Raw genomic sequence first — 9,248 nt, forward strand, 5'->3', positions numbered from 1 at the left:
TGAGTAAAAGGTGTTCAAGTAACTCCACCTGGCAGAAACAGCAAGAAAGATTTCCTTTCTGATTCTACCATTCCAGTTTATTTCATAACTGTTAGGTAACTAGGCAGTAGGCAAGGGATCTAAGGCAGATTTGTCATAAGAGAACCAGAATATTTTCCATCCTTATCAATGATCCTTATCTTTTTATATCATCTTCGTATTATTCTTTTGTGTGTTTGTTTTTGTTTTTGGTGGTCCGGGGGCTTGAACTTTGGACCTAGGCACTGTCCCTGAACCTTTGTGCTCTAGGATAGTACTCTACCACTTGTGCCACAGCGCCACTTCCAGTTTTTTTCGGAGTAGTTTATTGGAGGTAAGAATCTCATAGAGTCTCATGCCCTGTCTGACTTTGAACCATCACCACCTCAGATATCAGCCTTCTGAGGAGCTAGGATTATAAGCGTGAGCTACCAGCACCAGGCTATCCTTATTTTATACACAATAAGTTTGCTCAGATTCACAGAGAGAATAATACCTTGCTCATTCTGGATCCCTTGTCAGGAGGCCTAGGCTCACACTCTGGACTAAGGGATATTGAAAACTAAAGGATAACTACAAACTTATTCAGTCCCTATCCAGGGCTCTAGCCCTTTCAATGTATTCAAGGTTCTTCTGACATGCCATGTGGATTTCTTGACTCCTTAATTGATCACATACAGTTCTCTCTGTTTTGAATATCTTACCCTGATTTCACCTCCACAAATCTCAAACCTTCCAAAATTAGCTTTAGGGGCTGGGAGCATAGCCTAGTGGTAGAGTGCTAGCATGTATAAAATCCTGGGTTTGATTCCTTGGTACCACATACACAGAAAAAGCCAGAAGTGGTACTGTGGCTCAAATGGTAGAGCTCTAGCCTTGAAAAAGACCAAGGACAATATCCAGACCCTGAGTTCAAGCCCTAGGACTAGCAAAAACACAAACAAGCTTAGCTCGAGGGCCATCTTTGTCCCAGAGCCTTTCCTGGCACCCTGGGCTGTGTTTCAGTAGCACTCTGTGTACACGCCCTCTTTGATATATTGTCACACTACACGCAGCTTTGACTTTCTGGCCTACTGACTCTAATACTGAAGGCAGAAACAAATATATCACTCAGTTTTCCTATCTCCAGTGCCTTGCAAGGTTTCAGATCTTTTATTAGGTTAAAGCAGTTTATGAAAATTGGGTGAGCAAACCAAGAAAATATTTTCTCTTTTCCTTCCGTTCAAATGATTTAGTAAAGTCTCATTCTTGGGTAACTTGGGAGGAGCAAACAAAAGATGTCACTATCAGAACCTACTCTCTTTTTGAAACCAGAGAACCCTCCTAAAAATCTACCCAAGGTTCTATGTGGCATTTTGAAAGAAGATATGAATTTACATTTCCTTAAAAAGTACATGATTACAGTAGAAGAATTCTCATGCTATAAACCACAAGGACAATAAGAACAAAACAGGATGAAATGAGAACATGGGGGACTTAGAGAATAGCAGCTGACAAATGTCAACACCATCTTTGAAGATGTAAAGTAGATGGACATGTGATAAGTGATTTAGCCAGCTTCAGACCTCTAAAGTGCAGCGCTCATGATGGGATACTGACAACAAGCCAGGACCCCAGAAGAGTCCAGGGGATGAGGACCTTAAAAGACTCAGAAAACAATGAGAGAGATGGGAGTCAATGTAGGAAGTCATGCTTGCCTTCCATACTTCCTTTCCATCCAAGGAAGGAAAACTTATATTTTAGGGAGAAATTGATAAAGAGATACCAGAGTCAGAGACACCAGTCATAGTAGCGGGGTTATGTATAGAGTTAGAAACAGGACAGAAAGCCTTCATACTGAAAGATGAGATTCTCCAGCCCCTTTTTCTGGCTCAGCTCCCAGAACAAGAACAGCTTAGCTTGTAACCCCTCTCCACCCACCTTATCCAAGCCAGGGCAGGCAAAAGAATTAAGAAATCATCCCCATAGAACGAATCCAACCAAAGAGAACAAAAACCTAACAAACACAGAGAATGAAACTCTCCAGCAGCCAAGGGATGGGGGCCAGGAGCATGACCTAGTGGTAGAATGTTTGCCTAGCATAGACAAAGCGCCAGGTTTGATTCCTGGGCACCACATACACAGAAAAAGCTGGAAGTGGCACTGTGGTTCAAGTGATAGAGCACTAGCCTTGAGCAAAAAGTGTCCAAGGACAGTGCCGAGGCTCTGAGGTGAAGTTCCAGGACTGGCAAGAAAAAAAGAAAAAGGCAAGCAAGCAAACATCAAGAGGGATGAAAGGCTTTGATATTAAAGACCCAGCAGAGGTAATCCACAGAAACCGTTACCAGCCATAGCAATAGCACTGGCTCCATAGACATAAGGAAAGCTGGGGCATGCACAAATTAAGACCATGAAGCCATCTTTTTTTAAAGTGCAGAGAAGAAGACAAAAGCTCTTTAATCTAAAAATACAACTGGAAATTTTAAAATTATAATGAAGCCTTGGAAGATTAAAATTATGGAATTCCCCAAGAAAGTAGGACAAAAAAGAAAAACATGTAAAAAAACGGGGGAAAAAAAGGTAGGAAATTTAAAAGATCAGTCAAGAAGCCCTTGATATCTTCTAGTAAAAATTCCCAACAGACAGCACTGAGAAAATGAAAAGGAATGGAAATAATTCCTCCAAAAACAAAAAGAGGAAAGGCTTTCATCAAAGTACATTGTTATTAGACATGGTAGAACCCCAGGATTTTTCTTTAATTCGAAAAGTTCTAGGGGGAGAAGGGGGTGTGGGAAACAGTTCCCAAACCAAGGCTCAGAAATCCAAAAAGCATTTGGACTTCCCAGTATCAACACAGGAAGCTGGACAATGAAAGGCAATACCACACTGCCTTCCAATCTGGGGAGAAAATAATCTTCATTTTACAAATCCTTACCCGGCCAAAAACAATCAAGGGGAAGGTAAAGTAAGGACAAGAAGACAGGGTCAACAAGAACTGCCCACACTGCTTCACATGTGTCAAGGTCAGAGAGGCTGATGTCCATATAAAGATGTTTAAGTTGTGAAATAATACTCCTGCACCCTGAGTCTCACAAAAAAAAAAATCCCCACTATTCACAAAGAAGTACAAGTTAGAGAAAAAATAGGAGTTTCCAGGTCAGAGTAAAGGGCTATTGTCATAGCAACAGACTATACAGCACTTAGTTGGAAAAGAAGCAAGACAACTCCAAAAGAGCTTGTCTCCAATTAAAAGGGGAAACAAAGGAAAGGAAACAGATAATCAGACATAACTGTACTTTCACCTATGGAAGAGGCAGAAATGGGAGAACGGTAGTTTAAAGTCAGTCCAGGCAAAAATAATTAGCACTTAACACTATCTCACAAAAACAAGCAAAGAAGGACCGGGAGTTTGGCCTAGTGGTAGAGTGCTTGCCTAGCATGCACGAGGACCCGGGTTCAATTCCTTGGTACCACATACATAGAAAAAAGCCAGAAGTGGTGCTGAGGCTCAAGTGGTAGAGCTCTAGCCTTGAGAAAGTCCAAGGACAGTGCTCAGGCCCTGAGCTTAAGCCCAGGACTGGCAAAAAAAAAAAAAAAAAAAAAGAAAGAAAGAAAGTGGGGCACTGGCAGCTCATGTATATAATCCTAACTATCAGGAGGCTGAGATCTGAAGATGGTGGTTCAGAGCCAGCCCTGGGAGGAAGGTCCATTCACTCTTGTATCCAATGAACCACCAGAAAACTGGAAGTGGCACTGTGGCTCAAAGCCCTGAGCTGAAGAGCTCAGGAACAGTGCCCAGGCCCAAAGTTCAATCCCCATGGCTAAATACACACACACACACACACCAAACAAACAAGCAAACAAACAAACAAAATTCAAAGCATAGAGTACTAGCCCACATCTGTAATTACCCTGATACGAAGGGGCAAGGTAGAAAATGCATAGTCTTAGGCTGGCCCTGGGCAAAATGGAAAGACTCTACCTGATTTTTTTTTTTAAGTCTAGAAGTATGGTTCAAGTGGTAGGGCACTTCCCTAGCAAGCAGAAAACCTTGAGGTAAAATCCAGTACACCTCATATCCCCTCTCCCCAAATAAAAAAGGAACTAATAGATTACCCAGTTCATGTGACCCATTTATTTGAATTTATTGCTCTAGTCAGAGGGTTTGGAGAACATGAACAATGAGAAAGCAAATAAATAAAAATAGAAACGAAGCCAGGTGCAGTGGCTCAAGTTTATAATCCTACTCAGGAGACTGAGATCTGAGGATTGCCGTTCAAAGCCAACCTGGGCAAAAAAGTCTGTGAGACTCTTCAATTAACCACAAGAAAATCAGAAGTGGCACTGTGGCTGTAGCCTTGAGCTAAAGAGCTCAGGGACAGCACCCAAGTCCAGAGTTCAAGCCCCCAACCAACAAAATTAAATAGAGATGAGTATTAAGTCCCAAGAGAAACAGAACAGAAATGCAATCAAGATAAACTATATCACTTGGCTAAAAGTACATCAAAAATATTGATAGTGAGGGGGGGTGGGGGGGAGGGTAATGGGTACCAAGACATATGAAAGGGTATCAATGTATGTGAATTAATGCACCTTCTATCTGGCAAATATCATGTAACCCTTTTACTAATTACAATAAAAAAAGAGTTCAAAAAAAATAAAAAAAAATATTGATAGTGAGGGCTGGGTAGTAGAGTCCTTACCTGGCATGCATGAAGCCTGGGTTCAATTCCTTGGTATCACATACACAGAAAAGACCAGAAGTGGTGCTGCGGCTCAAGAAGAGCTCTGGCCTTGAAAAAGCTCAAGGACAGTGCACAGGCCCTGAGTTCAAGCCCCAGGACTGGCAAAAAAAAAATGGAAATTAATAGTGACTTCATTAAAACTATGATACTCTAGGATTAGGAAACTGGAAGAAAAGGAAGGTACTCCTTAGTTTTAAAAAGAAACAATAATGGGGCTGGGAGTTTGGCCTAGTGGTAGAGTGCTTGCCTAGCAGGCATGAAGACCCAGATTCGATTCTTCAGTACCACATACATAGAAAAAAAAAAGGCCAGAAGTGATGCTGTAGCTAAAGTGTTAGAGCCCTTAGCCTTAGTAAAGCCCAAGAACAGTGCTCAGGCCCTGAGTTCAAGCCCCAGGACTGGCAAAAAAAATAAGTTTCTCAAATTGCAAAGCCAAGGAATAATAGTAAAAGCATATCTTTTAACAAATATGGAGTTGGTTCCTGGGGAAAAGATAAGAGTTTAAAAGTGATTGCCAGGAGACACTGATCAAGACATATTGTATTCATAAACTGCTTTGTTAAATGGCAACTCCTATGTACAAGTACTCAAAGATAATAATAATAAAAGTAAATTAACTTTTGAGCAAAACAATTTTTTTGGTGGGTCATGGGGCTTGAATTAGGCCTGGGTGTTATCCCAGAGCTCTTCAGCTCAAGGCTACCATTCTACCCTAGAGCCAAGCCCTACTTCCTTTTTTCTAGAGGTTAATTAGAGATAAGAGTCTCAGGTCCTTTTGTGCCCAGGCTGGCTTTGAACCTTGATCCTCAGATCTCAGCCTCCTGAGTAGCTAGGATTACAGACTTGAGCCACCTCGCCTGCTACAAAACAAATTGTTTAAATAAGTGATTATCTCTGCGTAGGAGTAGGGCATGGGAAAAGAAAAGCAAATGTTATTATTTATTTTATACCTTTTGCTATCTTATGGCTTTTACAATCTTCTGCATACATTATATCAACAGAGGAGTTGGTTTTTTAAATGGCTCAGTCATAATACAGCAGTATCCCAAGGGTTGCATTCTGCTACCAGCCAGCATACTAATGACTGAAACTATTTACTTACTTCTCAAACAAGGTTTGGCTAAGGTATTTACCTAACTACCTAACACAGAAGTTTTCTGGTCTTCCCACAGGCTACTTCAGAATCACCTGAGGAATGTTTAAAATATATATATATGTATATATATATTATATATATATATATATGATCCACAGAGATAGACAGTAGTTATAATGGAACTGATTTTATTTAGGATTATTGTTACAGAGCAAGAGAGACCACAGAATAAAACCAAGCTCAGATGGTAATATTGCATGGACACATAAGAATTTATAGCAAAGTTGCAAGAGGGTGGATGGTAAGTGGAAAATTACTGAAAGGAAACATTAAGAATAAGACTAAGAGAGAGGGAGAGATTTCAACCAAACTGACCTAACAGGATTCTTGCTGAACACTGCCAAAGTGACCAGCAATTACCTGAGGATGGAGGAAGATGAAGAAACTGACTAAATATCAAAGGCGAACTGATCATGAGTTTTGACTAATTTAGCTGTATGTTACAAGGAAGAATGCAGCTGGATCTAACAGAAGGCCTGAAATCCTGACTACAATTAGGCATAGCCAAAACACTTCCTCAGGGGTTTTGTGAAAACACAGATTGCTGGGACCCACCCTTAATGACTTAGTGACTTCACAGGCACTGACCAAGGCTGAGAACCTGCCTTTAGCCCCCCTCCGCAGTCAGTGAGGTTTGGGAATTACAACTAAAGCAAGTCTGAGTGTGAAAGAAGGGTCAGGTTCAGGAGTCTGGTAATATGGATTTTATGTGAGAATTTCTAGGTATATATCAGTGTCTTACAAGTCTTTATCCTCTTCTCTTTCATCTTAACCTACAAGTTCCTCTAGACTACTGAAAACATATCAAGTAAAAAAAAAAAAATCATCTCCTGGTCTCTGGCCATAACCTCTGCAGTCTGAGCTTCTTCTTCATTCCTACGGCGCCCTCTCCTGGCAAAAGCTGTTAAAACTTCCAGCATCCTAAACTCAAAAATACTCCCTGGGCTCCCTGTTAGGTCATTGTGCAGGGCTATGGCCAAGTTCTCAAACTTAATGAACCCTGATCCCATCAGACAGAAAAGAAGAAATTAGGATGTGAGAAAGACTTTTCTGCCTTATAAGGGATGTGGATATTGGGAAGCAGTGCTGTGAGACAGAAAGGGAAGATGGGAGACACACACGATGGCCAAAACTGAGGAGGTAGCTCTTACAGAATTTCACTCCCCACCTTCTTTGCCTCACCCTCCCTCAAGATTTATGGGTAGATGGGGATTCCTCATTGATCTGCCTTCCAAAAAGTGAAAAGAGGGAAATGAGCGATGCCAAAATAGCACACTGGATTTGGAAACAGAAACCAAGAGTTCAACAGTCACACTCTCTTTCCTCGGTCCATCGTCAGTCATAGGCTCCTTTTCCAGAGACCTGTGCCATGTTGTCTGGAATTGGACTCCATAAATCATGACTTTCCAGAGGTCCTGTTCTCACACTTTATATAATGAGATCTTTCCCACAAGCTGAAAAAGATGCTTAGCCTAGCAGGTCTGTCACATAGTTTCCGCATGCTCTCTCTCTCCCTCTCTCTCCTTCTCTCTCTCCTCTCTCTCTGCCTCTCTCTCTGTCTCTATCTCTGTCTCTGTCTCTCTGTCTCTCTCCCTCCCTCCCTCTTTCCCTCCCACTCCTCCCTCCCTCCCCCTCTCCCTCTCCCTCCCCCTTCCCCTCTCCCTCTCCCTCTCCCTCCCTCCCTCCCTCCATGTCTCTCTCTCTCTCTCTCTCTCTCTCTCTCTCTCTCTCTCTCTCTCTCTCTCTCTCTCTCTCTCTCTCTCTCTCTCTCTCTCTCTCTCTCTCTTCAAATCAGGTACTCCTATGGTTTCAACTTCAACTTACGTGGGTTTATTTTCCCAAAGTTCTTTCTCCAACCTAGGCCTAAATACCTACTGGATACCCACAATCTAGGTATTTTGAAGACATTTCATTCACTAGCACTCATAAGTTGCTTACTGAGCACCTACTGTGTACCAAGCACAGTGCTAACAGGAGAGGATCTGGCCAGCAAGATTGGCCAGCCCTCCCAGAGCCATGGCTAGTGGGAAAGATGATGCTAATGGGAAGAAAAAGGGATGCGTGACATATAAAGAGAAGCATCCAGTTCTGGGAGCATCGTGCCCAGGAAAGATAGATAAGGTAGCATCCACATAGGTATAGCTAAAAGATCTTTAAAGATCATGAAGAACTTACAGAACTGAACTAGGAACTTCACACTTCATCCAAGGAACAAATGAGAACCACTGAATCCTTTGAAACTAAAAATTGTACTAGTCAGTCAGCTGCAGTGTAAGGAAACAGGCAGATTGGAATCCACAAGGATTGCCACTAGCAACTTCCACGTCTTGAACTCTGGGGCCTGGGGGCTGTCCCTGAGCATTTTGATTAAGGCTAGCACACTACCACTTTGATCCACAGAACCACTTTCAGTATTTTGGTGGTTAATTGGAGATAACAGTCTCATGGACTTTCCTGCCCAGCTAGCTTTGAACCGGGATCCTCAGATCTCAGCCTCCAGAATAGCTAGAATTACAGGTGTGAGCCACAGGCCCACAAGCAGCCAGCACAATTGTGTTCTTCTGCTTTATAAACTGTTTATGTTTTCATATGGTCTCTGGTTCATACTAAGTATTTCATGACCTTCATAGGACAGGTGACATAGATGAAAACTGGTGGTCTGAGGAAGTATATCACAGTGTGGATAAGGATACTTCGGGGGAGACTGATGAGATTGAGTGATTAATGGAATATGAAGACATGGAAAGGGATGTATAAAGAAGTACTACTCAGGTTCTAGATTATTCATTGGGTGATAGTTAGAAATAGTCATTGAAATAGAGATCACTAGGAAATAGCAAATAAAAATGAAATCACTGGAGAACAACTTGGCAGTTCTGACAGTTACATACGAATTTATCATAAAACCCAGGATGCTACTCCTGAATATAAACCCAAGAGAATAAAACCATATGTCCACATAGACTTCCCTGCCACTGTTCATAGCTGCCCTATTCATTATTCCACAGAAGGAGGGCAATTACAAATAACAGCTAACCAGTGAATGCATAAACAGAAGGCGGTAGAGTAATAAAATGGTACATGGGTTGGCAATAACAAAAGAATAAAATACAACATCATGCCACTATATGGAAGAATCTCAAAAATATGCTAAGTGAAATAATCAAACAAAAAATACCCTAATGAGCTGGGCACTGGTGGTTCATGCTTGTAATCTGACCTACTCAGGAGACTGGGATCTGAGGATCATGGTTCAAAGCCAGTCAGGGCAGGAAAGTCCATGAGACTTCCAATAAATTATTTATAAAAAGGCAGAAGTAGCACTGTGGTTCGAATGGTAGAGAACCACC

The sequence above is a fragment of the Megascapheus bottae genome, unplaced genomic scaffold (genome assembly GCF_031878675.1).
Source record: "Megascapheus bottae isolate mThoBot1 unplaced genomic scaffold, mThoBot2.hap1 H_1, whole genome shotgun sequence".
Taxonomy (NCBI): domain Eukaryota; kingdom Metazoa; phylum Chordata; class Mammalia; order Rodentia; family Geomyidae; genus Megascapheus; species Megascapheus bottae.